The sequence below is a fragment of the Siphateles boraxobius genome, unplaced genomic scaffold (genome assembly GCF_051911475.1).
Source record: "Siphateles boraxobius isolate OS27281-9 unplaced genomic scaffold, OSU_SipBor_1 21, whole genome shotgun sequence".
In the NCBI taxonomy this organism is placed as follows: Eukaryota; Metazoa; Chordata; class Actinopteri; order Cypriniformes; family Leuciscidae; genus Siphateles; species Siphateles boraxobius.
Window position 1 is genome coordinate 1,533,930 of NW_027508822.1, and position 19,320 is coordinate 1,553,249.

Sequence of the window (19,320 nt, forward strand, 5' to 3'; positions counted from 1 at the left end):
ATTTTTTTTGCAGTGTGAAAGTTATTTTTTTTATTATTATTACTGTTTTATTTGGTAGCGAAGCGCACACATGTCTGATGTGCTTTACCGTTTTAGTGTTGTTCTGCAATCTGTGATTCTATAAGAAACTACTGGTGAATGAATGGCCTGATGTGTTCAGTCATCCAGCCAGTCGAGGGCCATTGCTTCTCCTCGAAAAGACTTAGTAGTCAAACAGCAGCTCCTCGCACAAACGAATGTCTCTCATTGCCTGGAACAGGATGACATCCCTCTGTCCTTCGGGGAAGTTCATCATGCAGTGGACCGGCCTCAGGTTTGCTCTCTTGGAGGAATGGTTGATATTCCGGCCCATGGTGTTTTCTGTCGGGTGACACACGCAAGGGAAAGTCTCAGCGTCCACACAGAGGTCCCCACCATTAGCGTGGAAAAAGAAAAGGTAGCACATGTCACCCTTGATGGACTCAACCAACTTCCGGCCCTCTGCTCCTGTGATTACCTTGCCATGGTAATCACAAACGATGGAGCCCTTGGCAAAGGCTTTGGTGGCAACAACTCCCGTGGTCAAAAGAAGGTGCAATTAGTATTCACTCCAGGAGTACAAATATCTGCTTACCAGACAAAAATGGTATGAATTTTTATGTATTATGTTTGCATACCTTGTCCTTTTATTCCAAAGTCCTTGAGGGCGAGGCCTGTCCACTTTTGGTTCTGGATCATAGTGATGATCCATGGGTCCGACTACACCTGCACCCTAGTGACGGGTCTCCACTTTGCCACTACGTCCTCGAGGCGAGGACAGTTGCCAGTCCAACCCTCTTTTTGGATCAGCAGTGACACCTTGCTGACAGTCGGGGGTCGTCTTGAACACTTGGCTGTCAAAGGCAAATGTTAAATTAATATTCTTGTGAATTTGTGAAACTGTTTCAACACTGAGTGCAGGTGAAAGATTTATTGGCTTTTCTTTTCTTTAAAAATGTCTGTTTAGTCTTTGAGCGACTCAAAGGTTTTTCTCCAGGTTTGACATGATGTTCCTCCTCCACTTCACTCAGTTCTTCACTCTCCTCCTCCACTTCACTCAGTTCTTCACTCTCCTCCTTCACTTCTCTCAGTTCTTCACTCTCCTCCTCCACTTCACTCAGTTCTTCTCTCTCCTCCTCCACTTCACTCAGTTCTTCACTCTCCTCCTCCACTTCACTCAGTTCTTCACTCTCCTCCTTCACTTCTCTCAGTTCTTCACTCTCCTCCTCCACTTCACTCCGTTCTTCACTCTCCTCCTCCACTTCACTCAGTTCTTCTCTCTCCTCCTTCACTTCACTCAGTTCTTCTCTCTCCTCCTTCACTTCACTCAGTTCTTCACTCTCCTCCTTCACTTCACTCAGTTCTTCACTCTCCTCCTTCACTTCACTCAGTTCTTCACTCTCCTCCTCCACTTCACTCAGTTCTTCAATCTCCTCCTCCACTTCACTCAGTTCTTCACTCTCCTCCTTCACTTCACTCAGTTCTTCTCTCTCCTCCTCCACTTCACTCAGTTTTTCACTCTCCTCCTCCACTTCACTCAGTTCTTCTCTCTCCTCCTCCTCTTCACTCAGTTATTCTCTCTCCTCCTTCACTTCACTCAGTTCTTCTCTCTCCTCCTCCACTTCACTCAGTTCTTCACTCTCCTCCTCCACTTCACTCAGTTCTTCACTCTCCTCCTGCTCTTCACTCAGTTCTTCTCTCTCCTCCTCCACTTCACTCAGTTCTTCACTCTCCTCCTCCACTTCACTCAGTTCTTCACTCTCCTCCTCCACTTCTCTCAGTTCTTCTCTCTCCTCCTTCACTTCACTCAGTTCTTCACTCTCCTCCTCCACTTCACTCAGTTCTTCACTCTCCTCCTCCACTTCTCTCAGTTCTTCTCTCTCCTCCTTCTCTTCACTCAGTTCGTCACTCTCCTCCTTCACTTCACTCAGTTCTTCACTCTCCTCCTTCACTTCACTCAGTTCTTCACTCTCCTCCTTCACTTCACTCAGTTCTCCTCTCTCCTCCTCCACTTCTCTCAGTTCTTCTCTCTCCTCCTTCACTTCACTCAGTTCTTCTCTCTCCTCCTTCACTTCACTCAGTTCTTCTCTCTCCTCCTCCACTTCACTCAGTTCTTCTCTCTCCTCCTCCACTTCACTCAGTTCTTCACTCTCCTCCTCCACTTCACTCAGTTCTTCACTCTCCTCCTCCACTTCTCTCAGTTCTTCTCTCTCCTCCTTCACTTCACTCAGTTCTTCACTCTCCTCCTTCACTTCACTCAGTTCTTCTCTCTCCTCCTTCACTTCACTCAGTTCTTCTCTCTCCTCCTCCACTTCACTCAGTTCTTCACTCTCCTCCTCCACTTCACTCAGTTCTTCTCTCTCCTCCTTCACTTCACTCAGTTCTTCACTCTCCTCCTCCACTTCACTCAGTTCTTCACTCTCCTCCTCCACTTCACTCAGTTCTTCTCTCTCCTCCTTCACTTCACTCAGTTCTTCACTCTCCTCCTCCACTTCACTCAGTTCTTCTCTCTCCTCCTCAACTTCACTCAGTTCTTCACTCTCCTCCTCCACTTCACTCAGTTCTTCTCTCTCCTCCTTCACTTCACTCAGTTCTTCTCTCTCCTCCTCCACTTCACTCAGTTCTTCACTCTCCTCCTCCACTTCTCTCAGTTCTTCTCTCTCCTCCTCCACTTCTCTCAGTTCTTCTCTCTCCTCCTTCACTTCACTCAGTTCTTCACTCTCCTCCTCCACTTCACTCAGTTCTTCACTCTCCTCCTCCACTTCTCTGTTCTTCTCTCTCCTCCTTCACTTCACTCAGTTCTTCACTCTCCTTCTCCACTTCACTCAGTTCTTCACTCTCCTCCTCCACTTCTCTCAGTTCTTCTCTCTCCTTCACTTCACTCAGTTCTTCACTCTCCTCCTCCACTTCACTCAGTTATTCTCTCTCCTCCTTCACTTCACTCAGTTCTTCTCTCTCCTCCTTCACTTCACTCAGTTATTCACTCTCCTCCTCCACTTCACTCAGTTCTTCTTTCTCCTCCTCCACTTCTCTCAGTTCTTCTCTCTCCTTCACTTCACTCAGTTCTTCACTCTCCTCCTTCACTTCACTCAGTTCTTCACTCTACTCCTCCACTTCACTCAGTTCTTCTCTCTCCTCCTTCACTCAGTTCTTCACTCTCCGCCTTCACTTCACTCAGTTCTTCACTCTCCTCCTCCACTTCACTCAGTTCTTCTCTCTCCTCCTTCACTTCACTCAGTTCTTCACTTTCCTCCTCCACTTCACTCAGTTCTTCTCTCTCCTCCTCCACTTCACTCAGTTCTTCACTCTCCTCCTCCACTTCACTCAGTTCTTCTCTCTCCTCCTCCACTTCACTCAGTTCTTCTCTCTCCTCCTCCACTTCACTCAGTTCTTCACTCTCCTCCTTCACTTCACTCAGTTCTTCTCTCTCCTCCGCCACTTAACTCAGTTCTTCCCTCTCCTCCTTCACTTCTCTCAGTTCTTCTCTCTCCTCCCAGCGGGCACCTTAACATCAATTTAACATCAATATGACATCAAACATTATGTCAAAATGACGTCGCAAAATAGGTCAAAAATGAAAGTCATATTGACGTCAAAGTGTCAATGTCAATTTGATGTCAAGATTTTGACCTCTGCTGATGTGATTATTGAAGACACCTGATGTTAACAAGCAGAATCACCAAAGGAGAAAATAAAATTTTTAAGCCACCATTTTGGTGGTCAGTGTTTGCTTTAGTTGGGCTCTTGACCCCTAAACTTTTAATATTTCAATTTTGTTTGGCTGGTGTTAACGTCACTGCCAGATGAACACTGACAAAAGGTGATCAGGCGGTGTTGGTTTTGTTTTGACATAATCGTCACTTGACCTAAATCACTTGAGTCAAATAGAGTGTCTTTGCATTGTTAATTACAGCAACACTGTGATTCTATATCAAACAATTATCAGCATTTTCAATATAATCCAAAACATTTCTCAAAAGCTGTTTTGATCGGAAGATGTTAAACATTTTTTTTTATTTAGACACACTGACATGAATAATCAGCCCATGAATCTCAACAATGGTGACAATAATAAGTTGCAGTGCATTCTGGGTGCCACCAATCAAAACTCATTCATGGCTCCCATCATGCTTTGCGGTATGAATAAATTATGATCTGATTTGTTTTAGTAGTTTCCTTTTCCTAATTGAATATTTTGTTTGTCACCATTTTTGAGATGCATACACTGATTCTAGATGTCTATGTGTGCCTAAAATACACACTTGTTTTATCAGAAAAACTTTTAGAAAATCCTTTGGATTAAATTAAAAAATCAGGATTATATGCTGTAAAATACCGTGATGCTATAATTACCAATATAAATCTTAATCAGAGATTAGACTCTAAATGAGTTCAGTGACTCAGGTCAAATGATGATTATGTCAAAACATAACCCACACCACCAGATCACCTTTACTCTTTGTTCATCTGGCTGTTCACCACTTAGTTTCAGCAGCCAAACAAAATCTAAAGTTAAACACTTTAGGGTCAAGAGCCCAACTAAAGCAAACATTGATCACCAAAATGGTGGCTTAAAATTGTGATTTTCTCCTTCAGTGATTCTGCTTGTTAACATCAGGTGTCTTCAATATTGGCCAATCATCACTCAATTAATCACATCAGCAGAGATCAAAATCTTGACATCAAATTGACATTGACACTTTGACGTCAATATGACTTTCAATTTTGACCTATTTCGTGACGTCATTTTGACGTAATGTTTGATGTCATATTGATGTTAAATTGACGTCAAGGTGCCCGCTGGGCTCCTTCACTTCACTCAGTTCTTCATTCTCCTCACTCTCTTCCAAATCAAGTGAAACACACTTGAAACACAAGATCAAGTGAATTTCACTGCGAGAAAGAAAACAAATGTTTGCAGTAAAGCTGAGTAGATTGTAAATTTGTACATTTTGGAATTATTATTATTTGTATTACACGTTTGTAAAAATACGCACAAAATTCAGGTACAAATTCTGGTAAAATTGTTACAAATAGTAAACCATATATAAAATAAATGTAAAATAAAACAGTTAAAATATTTAAATTTAGTTTGACCTGATGTAAACAATCAATATAAAACCTCCCTTTACTGACTTTTATTTTATTTTATTTTTGTTTACTTTTGCAGCCATTTCACAGTTGAACTGTTTATCTAAATGTGATGAAGTGCTTGAATGTTTCTAACATGAATGTTCTTCAGCATCATGAATGAATGAAGAATAAACACCAACCTGTTTGTTCTTCAGGATCTTCAGTGTGTTTCATTCTGCAGGTTCTGGATCACTCGTGTTCTCACTGTCCTCTTTAATAAACTCAGTCTTTACAGATTTCAGCTCTTCCTGATGCTCTGATGCTCGTCTTCACTTGTAGCGGATGAGAATTTATGTGGGAGGAGCTTCACTGATGATAAATTACAGTGGGAGGAGCTTCACTGATGATGAATTACAGTGGGAGGAGCTTCAATGATCAGAAGGAGCTGATCTGCCAAAATCTAAAATATATAAGTTACTGAGTTTGTTTTTTGCTCTAGGACAACAGAATATAATAATGTAAATCATAAATATAAATAAAAGTAAGAAAAACAGTTGAAAGCATAAACAGAAATAAAAACAGGCTACATATAGTAACCAACAAATACCCTCAGTCTGTTGTAATGAGTTTTAAGTGTAAATTTACAGGAGTTCTGAAGACATTAGCATAATAAATGAGGTGAAAACAGGAACAGTGTTTGCTGTTAGAAACACATTATTTGAGTCAGGAAATTTCCAAGTCCATCATCAAAAGCGTTTATGAAGAAAAGTGCCGAGCTGTATTTGTGCCATCGAGTGGTCTAAAAGAGAATTAGGTCAAATGTGCATTTTAACCGCGGTGTGACTTTAGAACTGTTGTAACCTACTGTATATCATTTCAATTTATACTGTAACTGTATAATATTTAAATTAAATGTCTAATATTTCCATTTAAGATGAGGCAGCTCAGAGATGAGGGCCCTCTGTGCACGGCCCTGTTCCACGGACACATTCTCCATCTGTAAATGTTAGAAAGTCAAGCTCAAGCAAATATTTTTCCATTTTGCTGTCATGAGTGGACGAGCTTCTGCAGGCTAAACTTCCGTGAACGAGCACCGCCGCGCGCCGAACAGACAGAGCGCAATAATTCTGACTAAAATATACATTAACACTAAATTATAAATATATTTTGCTAAAACATTTGTCGTTGAATATTTGTTGTTGTTGGTGAACATAAAAGTGCAAGTGTATTTTTATGACATCAGTTTTTATTGATTTATTTTCATTTTAAGTTTAGTATATTTAACTACTTCTTTAAAAAGCATTATTTTGTTTTTAGATTGTAATGTTGCAATGTTAGAATGTAATGTGATTTTACCCCCCTTTTTGGGGTTTATGTTACATTCACTATGTTTGTTTTCATATTAGCCTTCAATATGAACCTTTGTAGGACAATATTAATCAGGATATGAAATAAAAAAATAATAATTCAAATATTGTAAAAAAACCAAAAAAAACGAATACGGAGATTATACCATACATCGCCATTTAGGCCAAACATTCAGATTTCTTTGGCAATAGGCGATTGCCCAATCCAACATCATGACATGCTTTAAATTCTGAATTTTCCATTTTTAGCTAAGCAGTAGGCATACATTATTATCACTGTTAAATTGTTATTTAACAATTAGCCTACATTCAGTTCTGCGTTAAAGGTGCTCTAAGCGATGTCAGGTGACATCACTTCTTGTTGACATTTAAAGTATTGTCAAACAAAACGAAGGCTAGCTAGACCCTCCCTCCTCCTCATCCGCGCACTAACCCCCCAAACCCCGCCCCCAAACCCTTCTTATCGGTTATTGGCTGGAACAGTTTGTTATGTTTCGTGGTGCAAGTCCAGTTTGTTTTTGTTGCCGTTTGTGGAGCCTGGGGTGTCTGCAGAGACCGTGTCTTTTTACAGTGTGTTCAGGGGACAGGCAGCTAGCGGATAGTGAGGAGATTTTTGTTGTATGTGACAAAAAATGTTATTGACTAAAAAACGCGTGACATCGCTTTGAGCACCCTTTAATAATTCAGTTTGCTTGCTGGTGCAATTTTTTTTAGCACCAGCCGCCAATGATCAATTCCCCGCACCGAAATTTGACAGTTTTTGACTTTCAGTAACAGTTCTCACTCCAAACATCAAGACAATCACACAAACACACATACGAACACAAAATCTCTCGGGTCTGAATGAACTCAACATATTCTCCTCATGCTCGCTGCTGCTGCACTAATTGTGTATTTCAGTAGGAAGACGCCAGAAAAGACGCACACGTATCGCTGTGATCGATGAAAACAATACAGAAATGAGCCTGTCACTTAATCAAACTATATTAAGTGTGTGTGATGATTGTGTAAATATGAGAAATACCGTGAACTGCTCTGTTACGGATCAACTGGGGATCTTGTTAACTTGGGACGCGTGCGGGCACGCAGCTAGTTTTAGCTTGATTTCCAGCAGATGTTAAACGGTGACAGATTCGTCACAGCGGATTTTTCACTGAGAAGATTTAAAAGCTTTCCACATTATTGTTAAATGTTTAGTATCATATTAGGGCTCTGTTGTTTACTCTGTCGCTGCTCCGCTGTATGTTTCAGACGCCTTTAAGGGAAGATTTAATGTGTTTTCATTTCGCGACACACAGACCACGCCCACGTTATTTTGTTACTTTCGCTTCAATGAAATTCGTATCTGATGACAACTGTAAGTAGATTAAATAAGTTGTGGTATTTACATTGAGTCTGTGCAGTGTGTGTGTATTCGCAGATTATTGTTATGATGCCAATTTGTGGCTTAATTTAAATTGAGCAGCAATACTGCTGTGGTTAAAGCAATATTATCTGTCTGCAGTCCCGGAGGCTGCATTTTCAGGACCCCACTTCTAGGACCGCATTTCTAGGACCCTAGTTTTTTGTGACAGCGCCACCTACCGAGTCGGAGAAGCGCAGTCCCAGGAACGCATTTCCAGGACCCTAGTTTTGGAGGATCGAAAAAAGTGCCACCAAGGCAGTATTTCCACCATATTTTAACTACATTAGAGGGTTTTTTTTCACGTTTTATTACACCCAAATACTACTTTCTTTATTGCAATTAAACCAGGTTCCTAGGAATGTTGAGAAATGATTGGGTCTAAGTAGCATACTATAATAACTCAAGTAAAATAAACAAGGGATCACGTTATAGTCTTTTCAGTCACTAGATGGACCACATGTTCAAGTACAGAGGGAAGACAAGGATGACTCTGGGGGTAGATTTAAGATTGTGTATTTTACAAAATAATATATAACAGTTGAACTTGAACACACAAAATATTTTACAAAATTATATATAACAACTGAAATTGAACACACAAAATATTTTACAAAATAATATATAACAACTGAACTTGAACACACACAAAAACAAATTTGATCATGACGTGAACCACATAGACAGAACTTCAATGGATGGACAAACACATGGACAACATCATCACTGACTCCTAAGAGAGAGAAAGGGAAGTGAATTAAATAAGGAACATTTAGTTGAACATGTTCTCTCTAATTTTAAATTTCATATTTAAAAGATCCAACAACCAACTTTATAAAACCATGTCAAAATGAAGAGACGTACACATAACATGTATTGTGGGTAACGTTAAACAGGCTGACTGTGAGCACGTGACAGAGTTAAAACATTAAGATTATTTTAACTGCATTAAAATGGAAAAACAGTGAGTAATTAACAAGCTTTCAGAACGAACATGCTACAGTTTATTGTGCTGTAAATAAGTCAACACAGGCTTATCGTGCAACAGTTCCGTTAAATGAACGTGCTAACAATTCATTTTCCAGCTAGGCTAATATATGATGGCTATGCATTCAAGACTGTTCAGCAAATCACCAGCACATTAGCAACGTTAACTTTCCAATGAAATGCATCACAATTGTTTTTAAAGTTAAACCAATAAAAATCTATTCGCATTTGATACTCACATTCTGAATGTCATCCATCTTCGCTGGTCCTCTAATTCGGTAGGTGTCGTTGTCACTAAAAACCGAGGGTCCTAGAAATGCGGTCCTAGAAGTGGGGTCCTGAAAATGCAGCCTCCGTATTATTATTTATTTATTTTAATTTCGCTGAGGAATGAGTTAAAGCATAAAGCATACAGTACACTCCATAACTGTTCCTAAAGAGAGGTGAAAATTGATAAGCAAAATGGATCCAGTGAATTACCCACAGCATTTATTTAGGGGAATGTTCAACAAACATATTCATTACAGGTATGATGTAACAATAACAAAAGAAAAAAAAAATAGGCAAATGTGCATGCATGCAGGACAGCTGTATTTGCCAACTGTGAAGATCTGACCACACAGTCCCACCATCCACATTCTGAACATTCATTCTAAGGAAGGACGAGCAAACTATAGAATAAGTTACATGTTAATGAAGAACAGTTGTTTTGTAATGTATATGTATAAATGTTTCTTACCCATTGGCCAGTTTGGCCTTCATACCTATGCTGCTCTGCATCTAACGTAGGCTAATCATGTAATATTAGTAAATAAATGTCACAGTTGTATTACCTTTTTATAGTAAGACCAATTTAACACACCATTACCCTTCATTGTGAAATAGTGTTTCTTTCTTGAGCAGCTATCAGGATATTAGCGCGATAAGTAAACAATAAAGCATTTCCTATTGTTTTAGAGAGGGTCATCATGTGAGGTGACAAATGATTAAGAGATTAGTGATGTAGGCCTATGTGAATATTAGCCATAGAGAATATCAGTATATATTTGTAATAATTCATCATCACTCTATCATATGTTCTGCTTATTTCAGTAATAAAATTTGTGGTTCCCACTCAGTGTTTTTCACAGGACTTTAACTTAATCTACATCTGTTGTTATTTATGATTAGAACTCATTTCAACACACTAAAGAAAATATGATAACTACATTAATGTTGAGGAAAAAAATTATCTGTTTATTAATCTGTTCATCCAATGAAACCGAATGCCCCATGTTAACATAGCCCTGTGACTTGTTTACTGAGAATGCATTGAACAACAGCACATTTACGGGACTCGTACACCACAGAAGGAAACTCTGTACTGCTTTGAGGACTTGACCAAAGCTGTGAAGTGTAAACACAAAACCCTAAACTCATCCATAGCCTTAACACTGTCTGTATATGCTTTTTTATTTCTAATGGTTGACTAGTCAGGAGATTTAATTGTATTATAGCTGTACACAGTGTCAGAAAGAGGTGACATATTGGGTTGCACCCTAACAACTTCATCATCATCCTCATCTTCTGAAACGGAGTCATCTCCATGACCTCACAAAAGATTTAGATTAATCTCCATTTCAAATTACATGTCCAGTATTGTTAAATATGTAGGCTGTGTAGTTGGAATCCCACATGTATTTAGTTATATTTCGGTTTTAGTTTAAACGTTTTAAATATGAAAGTAATATAGTCCTTAAACGATTTATTTATTTTTTATTTTTGTTATGGTATTTAATTTTCTGCTCTTGGGTTTCATTTGTGTTTTTGGGACGGAGGACTTTTATTTTGACGTTCACTCGCGTGAGCGGATATAATGTGCATATGCCCCAAACATTTCAGTCCGGAACGAGACTCAGATACATCGCGTCAAAAGTTGTATAGTTTGCAGTGAGTTTAAAAGGATTTAGCTCCTGGTTTAAATGGAGAACAAGCTCTTAGTTAAGTCAAATGGTGCAAATAAAGTGTGGGAATCATCAGTCGAAGAGTCAAACCTTTCTTAAGCCAGGCAGCTAACTGTTACATTTTCTATAGCAATCATTTCTGTGATTATTTTTTTGGACCGGGTATCAGCATCTTGCCATTTTCTTGGAGAATCAAACATCTGTACTACGGTGGGCTGAAGTAAGTTCGCTTCTGCTGCATTTCTCTCTCATTCTGTGTGTCTTTATAAGCTTGGAGGAGGTGGTGGGCTTTCAGATCATTCATATATTGCTCTTGGCTTTCCCTGATGTTGGTTGAGTGAAATACTGCCATACTAGGTTCGGGTTCTGTTCAGCCATCAGACTAGTGTCATTATATGTAAAAAAATAAATTAAAATAAAATACTGACTTAGTAATTTAAACTCCAGTGTTAAATTAACACTCAAGAGTGTCAAAGTTAATAAGATAATTAAGTAATTAATTTAGTGACGTTTGAGCATTTTTGAAGACACCTGATGTTAATAAGCAGAATCATTGAAGGAGAAAATCTCAAATTGTAAGCCACCGTTATGGCGATCAATGTTTGCTTTAGTTGCGTTCTTAATCTTTATACATTCACATTAAATTTGTTTGTCTGCTGTTATTTATTTATAACAGTTAAATGAACTAAAAAAAGAGTGATCTGATAGTGTTGGTTATGTGCTGGCATAATCATGCTGTGATCTGAAAATGAATCTTATTGAGATAGTTTGGTTTAACTTGTTGGCAATAACTTTTTGATTCTACAGCATATATGAATATAGGTATGTTTCTTATAATCCAAAATATTTAATAAATATTGTTCTGATCAAAACACTTTCAAATTAATTTATTTAGAAACACAGACATCAATAATCATCCTGTGAATCTCAACAATGGTGATAATAATAATTCATGTTGCAGATGCTGCCACCAATCACAACTCATTAATGGCTCCCATCATGCATTGCGATATGAATAAATTATGATCTGAATTTTCTATGTAATTTACTTTTCCTAATTGAATATTCTGCTCGTCACCATTGTTGAGATGCATAGACTGAATCTTGAAGTCTGTGTGTGCCTAAAAGAAAGATTTTTTTTTTTTAGAAACAACTTTTAAGATTTTTTTTTTATTATAGCTAAAATTCTGGATATTTATTCAGAATCAGTTATGCTGTAACCAACAACATAAATCAAAATCATAAAGTTCAAATGATGATTGTCATAATATAACCAACACCATCAGATCACTTTTTTCTTTGTTCATCTGGCAGTTATAACTCAGATACATCAGCCAAACAAAACCTCAAGTTAATAATATAAGGGTCAAGAGCCCAACTAAAGCAAGCACTTATCGCCATAACGGTGGCTTACGATTTGAGTTTTTCTCCTTCAGTGATTCTGCTTGTTAACATCAGGTGTCTTCAATAATGCTCAATCATCACTAAATTAATCACTTAATTATCTCATTAACTTTAACACTCGTGAGTGTGGACACATATACACTTCCAGGAGTGTTTATTTAACACTGGAGTTTTTGCTGTGTACAAAGAGCCGTAGTTAACTGACAAGCTGAGCCATATCGCATTAATTATCGCTGGCGATATGTCCGCGATATTGATGCGATATGGCTCAGCTTGTCAGTGAACTACGGCTCTTTGTAGTAAATGCCGCTCCATTTGAAAGCAGGTGAAGGCGATTTACTACTAATCAAGGCACCGGCTTTACTGACGAGATGCGCATAACAATATCGTGCGATATATCGCTCAGCCCTATACACTACTATGACTGTCTACCGGAGAGGGAGAGAGCGAGAGACCTTGCGTGTGTGCACCTCATGACACAGAGAGTCAGGCAGGTGCCCAACCCTAGATGAGAAGATAGAGAAATGGGGAATAGAGAACTCTGGAATGAAGACCTCCTCTCATGTAGCCTTATTCTATGCCTGTGTTTCTCTCTGTCTGACACATGATATATTATACATAATAAATAGAAATCTATTGGCAAAAGTAACTGGTGTAGCTTCCGTGATTCAAAATTAATAGGGGGAAGCAAGATTTTCAAATCTACAATTTGGCTTCACGAACAACAGGATCGCATATTCAGGCATTTGTCTCAATCATTCAATGTAAGACTTTTTCTATTCTAGAATAGTTTTAAGTAGGGCTGGGCGATATATCGCACGATATTGTTATGCGCATCTCGTCAGTAAAGCCGGTTCCTTGATTAGTAGTAAATCACCTTCACCTGCTTTCAGATGGAGCGGCATTTACTACAAAGAGCCGTAGTTAACTGACAAGCTGAGCCATATCGCATCAATATCGCGGACGTATCGCCAGCGATAATGAATGCGATATGGCTCAGCTTGTCAGTTAACTACGGCTCTTTGTACACAGCAAAAACTCCAGTGTTAAATTAACACTCCCGCGAGTGTATATGAGTCCACACTCAAGAGTGTTAAAGTTAATGAGATAATTAAGTGATTAATTTAGTGATGATTGAGCATTATTGAAGACACCTGAAGAATCACTGAAGGAGAAAATCTCAAATTGTAAGCCACCGTTATGGCGATCATTGTTTACTTTAGTTGGGCTCTTAACCTTTATATTGTTTGGCTGCTTTATCTGAGTTATAACTGCCAGATGAACAAAGAAAAAAAAGTGATCTGATGGTGTTGGTTATATTATTGCAAACATCATTTGAACTTTTTTTGGTTAATGTTGTTTGTTACAGCATAGCTGGTTCTGCATAAATATCCAGAATTTTAGCTATAATATAAAGGATTTCTTAAAAGTTGTTTTAAAAAAACAACAACTTTATTTTAGGCACACACAGACTTCAAGATTCAGTCTATGCATCTCAACAATGGGGACGAGCAGAATATTCAATTATGAAAAGTAAATTACATAGACAATTCAGATCATAATTTATTCATATCGCAATGCATGATGGGAGCCATTAATGAGTTGTGATTGGTGGCAGCCACTGCAACATGCTTTATTATTGTCACCATTGTTGAGATTCACAGGATGATTATTGATGTTTGTGTTTCTAAATAAAATTATTTGAAAGTGTTTTGATCAGAACAATGTTTATTAAATATTTTGGGTTATAAGAAACATACCTATACTCATATATGCTCTAAAATCACAAAGTTGTTGCCAATAAGTTAAACCAAACTATCTCAATAAGATTCTTTTTCAGATCACAGCATGATTATGCCAGAACATAACCAACACTATCAGATCACACTTTTCTTTGTTCATTTGACAGTTATAATTAAATAACAGCAGACAAACAAATTTAAAGTTAATCTATAAAGGTTAAGAGCCCAACTAAAGCAAACACTTATCGCCATAACGGTTGCTTACAATATGTGATTTTCACCTGCAATGATTCTGCTTGTTAACATCAGGTGTCTTCAATTATGCTCAAACATCACTAAATTAATCACTTAACTATCTCATTAACTTTAACACTCTTGAGTGTTAATTTAACACTGGAGTTTGTGCTGTGTAGTAAATGTGATTTACTACTAATCAAGGAACCGGCTTTACTGGCGAGATGCGCATAACAATATCGTGCGATATATCGCCCAGCCCTAGCTCAGATCAGTAAAACCTCTAAAATATTTGAATGATTCTAAGGTAAAACGGTGGATCTTTTTTAGAAAGAAGACCATTTAGAATTAGCTATAACCCAGCGGGCACCTTGACGTCAATTTAACATCAAAATGACATCAAACATTATGTCAAAATGACGTCACGAAATAGGTCAAAAATGAAAGTCATATTGAAGTCAAAGTGTCAATGTCAATTTGATGTCAAGATTTTGACCTCTGCTGATGTGATTATTGAAGACACCTGATGTTAACAAGCAGAATCACTGAAGGAGAAAATCACAATTTTAAGCCACCATTTTGGTGATCAATGTTTGCTTTAGTTGGGCTCTTGACCCTAAAGTGTTTAACTTTAGATTTTGTTTGGCTGCTGAAACTGAGTGGTGAACAGCCAGATGAACAAAGAGTAAAGGTGATCTGGTGGTGTTGGTTATGTTTTGACATAATCATCATTTGACCTGAGTATAATCATCTTTTGACCTGAATCTCTGAACTCATTTAGAGTCTAATCTCTGATCAAGTATTATATTGGTAATTATAGCATCACGGTAATCTGCAGCATATAATCATGAATTTTTAATTTAATCCAAAGGATTTTCTAAAAGTTGTTCTGATAAAAAAAAGTGTGTATTTTAGGCACACACAGAGATCTAGAATCAGTGTATGCATCTCAAAAATGGTGACAAACAAAATATTCAATTAGGAAAAGGAAACTACTAAAACAAATCAGATCATAATTTATTCATACCGCAAAGCATGATGGGAGCCATGAATGAGTTTTGATTGGTGGCACCCAGAATGCACTGCAACTTATTATTGTCACCATTGTTGAGATTCACGGGCTGATTATTGATCTCAGTGTGTCTAAATAAAAAGTGTTTCAAAGTCTTCAGATCAAAACAGCTTTTTGAGAAAGGTTTTGGATTATATTGAAAATGCTGATAATTGTTTGCTATAGAATCACAGTGTTGCTGTAATTAACAATGCAAAGACACTCTATTTGACTCAAGTGATTTAGGTCAAGTGACAATATGTCAAAACAAAACCAACACCGCCTGATCACCTTTTGTCAGTGTTCATCTGGCAGTGACGTTAACACCAGCCAAACAAAATTGAAATATTAAAAGTTTAGGGGTCAAGAGCCCAACTAAAGCAAACACTGACCACCAAAATTGTGGCTTAAAATTTTTATTTTCCCCTTTGGAGATTCTGCTTGTTAACATCAGGTGTCTTCAATAATCACATCAGCAGAGGTCAAAATCTTGACATCAAATTGACATTGACACTTTGACGTCAATATGACTTTCATTTTTGACCTATTTTGCGACGTCATTTTGACATAATGTTTGATGTCATATTGATGTTAAATTGATGTTAAGGTGCCCGCTGGGAAGTTAAGCTTGGAAAAATTTTGCTTGGTTACGACTGTGAGGTGGTTGGAGTATGGCGAGACTGCAAAAATGATCGCAGAGTAATCTCTAAAATATCCAACGCACTGAGGATTCGTTCTCAGAAGGAGATGAGGGAGTGTGACACAAGCGATACTTGTTTGACCAATGCGGTTAAATGTGGCGGGACTGTAAAAACAATGGCAGAGTAAACCCTAAAACATTGTAACACACTGAAGTAATACAAGTATAAAAGGCTGTTGTAACTATAGGATCGCGGGCATTCTGATTTTGACCGTAAAGCTGTTCAAGTATTTGAGGATACTGATCTGAGTAAGCTTAAAGGGAAAAACAAAAAGAAAAACAAAGATATTAATCTGAGATAAACTGGAAAAAAAGGAAAAAAAGAAACTGATATGAGTTAAACTGAAAAGGAAAGAAAAAGACAACTGAGTGAGAAGGAAGAGTGTAGCAGTGTGTGTGTCTTGAAGAGGGTATAGCTTCCAAAAGAAGGGCTTCTTTTGGAAGCTATACCCTCTTCTAGACACACACAGACACACACAGAGATATAAATAGAAAGCCTGTTGTAAAATGACAGAAAGTAATTGTAAAGCAAAACATTATCTTCGGGGTATTTGAAGGAAAACAGAAACAAGCTAAGATTTTGAAAATAAATTTCTGGTCTTAAGTTGGGTTTAAAATTCTATCATTGTTTAACGTTACAAAATTTAAGTTTTGTCTGAAAAAGAACAAGAGATAAAAATAAGATCATAAGATTGAAGATGAGGAATTACTTAAACTATAAAGCTATTATCATAGATCTTTACTCAATTGACAAGTGCAAGCAGATGAAAATTATAGATAATGACTCCAAAAGAATGTGAGTTGAAAAATATATAAGGAAATACCAAATATTACAAATATGTTTATTTTTGAATAAGTCAGAGTAAAAGTGAGGAGAATGAAATTATAAAAGTTATGAAAATGCAGAATTACTCTGAGCTGAGGTATTCTGGACTTTCAGAGTATTTCCCTCATTCAAGTTATAGTAAAGCACAGTGTCTCAGTTGAAAATTATAGACACAGAGATTTTAAAAGCAAAATGATACATGGCAATCAAGAAATAATAATCTACCTTAAATGCCAGTTTGTTTATTCCATGACCAGTAACTTCTTTGTCTCATCTTTGTCTTCACCATGCACAGGGCTGATGGTGCTGGTTAATGATGTAACATTACACTTAATGGACAGTTGTAATAACTAAATTCACTAAGTATAATCTCAGCATTGCTATGTTGATGTTTGAAGATGTCTAATGGATTTTAGTGTTTAAATACTGTCATTAATTTGTCTCCATGTTTACACTATTAGGCATTCCAAATGGCTCGGATGGCTCTTGAATGCACTTTCCTGAGCTCCTGAAAATACCTGTTAATAATTTCCTAATGGGAAAGAGCGGTTACAGTGAGCATGAGGCGATTTCTCATAGACGGGTAAGATTCTCTTTTGGCCAACAGAGGAGGGGCCACCGCCACTGGGCACCTACCCTGAAGGGAGGTGTTTATGTGAGATGGGTATGGTTGAGCAGATGTTTGTTAGGCCAACAGCATCATTGGGGGTTACAGAAGTCTGCCCGTGAAAATGTGAGCTCTCCATGCCTGATCACCAGAAACCGCATTCCTTGAATGGCTTTTTTACACTGTGATAAGTATCATAACTTGATGTAACTATTAACAGGGGGAACACCCTGGATAAAAAAAATTATTTACAAAGAGCTGATGGGAAAGAGTTTTCAAGAACTAGCTGAGACCATGAGAGTGATTGTTATTAAGTCTATGGAGATTAAAAAAAACATTGTTAATTTATTTTAGGAACATGATGGTAGTTGCCTTATGGACAATGTGTGCAGTTTTAGATCCTGAATCTGTGATGGTAGTATGATGTTGAATTAATATGTCCACCATAGTTTTCACTTTTGCCGATCATTAGACATGGCATTGAATAATTCCAAGACATGGTGGTGTCTAAAGATGAAGATCATTTGTGCTCATTTAAGAGAAGTCTGGATAACATGGAATGAATTAATTTACCATTCAAATTTAAAGATAACTTTAGAAATGCTCCTTTGATGACAAATGGATAGAACCGAGAATGGGATATATGGAGTGAAATAGGAGATTTTACATTTTCTACACTACTTACAAAACACAACCTCATAAACAATGAACACCCGCTTACTGATGTTCAACCCTAAGGGATAGGATCCTTTAACATCAACGTTTGTTTTGGTTTGTTGTTTTGGCATGGAACTGAAGGAGTTAATTACTTAACGAGTTCAGGCACGGGCAGAAGATTTATTAGTTTTTCTTTTCTTAGATGATGGGGGTTCATTTCAATTGCTTACACATAGACGTTAAATGACACATAGTATGCGGGGACTAGGGATGGGCATGATTAATCGACGATCGATTATTGATCATTAAGAATTTCGTCGATCAGGTTAATTTGTTATCGATTATCATTAAACTAATGCTGCTGCGTTGCGTAGTGTGAGTGGAAAGTGAACGTGTTCCCCGGGCCGGTCAAGTTAGTGCGGAGGTACCTGTGCATCCGGCAACGTCAGTCCCCTCAGACCGGGTGTTTTCAGCGGCTGGACTGAAGCCTTGTTTACACTCGACGCGTCCGCACGAGCGCGAAGGTGAGCGCGGCAAAAATGACGCCATTGCGGTATTCGGTGTTTCACAGACGAGCGCGTCGAGTATAAACGCCTCGTCTGTTTGGGGAGGTGCGCGAGCAGTCTGCGGAGACTCGCGCTGCAGAGCCAGGCGAAAGTGTAAACGAGGCTTGACGGTCAGGTTGCGGTCGCGTCTGACCCCAGATCATGTCATCAATGATGCAATGCAATGATCTTTCTCAACAAAAATCAGTAGACTGGTGTAGAAGTTGTATGTGAGTTACTAGTTATTTTTTATGAGGCTTTGTTAAGTAGCCTAGCCTAATTGATTGTTACTGTAGGTAGGCTAATCTCTCTCACCCTCTTTCTCGACTCCGTTCTCGGATAGTTTTGAGTTACATTTTGACAAAACCTGTCAGATCTAAGAATTATTATGTTTTTGGTTAAGTTATTGTTTAACATGATTTTTTTTTTATTATTTATTATTTTGGAACAAACGAGGGTCTCTGTTTAAGAACGCCAACTCGCAGCTGCAGGTTCCGTTGCTTTCGAGCACCGCAGCGCATATATCTTCAAGTTTAGCCTAACCGAACGTCCAGTTTTACGGCCACAAGTTGATCATCTTGTAATAAAGATCTAATCGAGGAAAAACACACTGTATGTTTGTATTTTCATTGCATTTTTTAATTTATAAAAAGTTAAATAAATAATGAATTTGAATATAAAAATATTAATGATTAATCGATAGTCGATCGTTAATTCTCCCGACGATCGACTAAGAAAATTTAATCGAATGCCCATCCCTAGCG

At 38.0% G+C, this 19,320-nt stretch overlaps 1 protein-coding gene across 2 annotated transcripts in view; it reads left to right on the plus strand.

Moving 5' to 3' along the window:
- The first annotated feature begins 10,683 nt into the window (after positions 1 to 10,683).
- Positions 10,684 to 19,320, plus strand: part of LOC143746068 (uncharacterized) — a 29,860-nt gene continuing 21,223 nt past the window's right edge. Inside the window, exons 1-2 of one of the 2 annotated variants that reach the window (XM_077237787.1) lie at positions 10,690 to 11,010; positions 17,209 to 17,330. The gene's annotated coding sequence lies outside the window, so the exon portion shown is untranslated. Of the gene's footprint in view, positions 11,011 to 17,208; positions 17,331 to 19,320 lie in introns of both variants that reach the window. The other variant, XM_077237786.1, reaches the window with a different exon arrangement.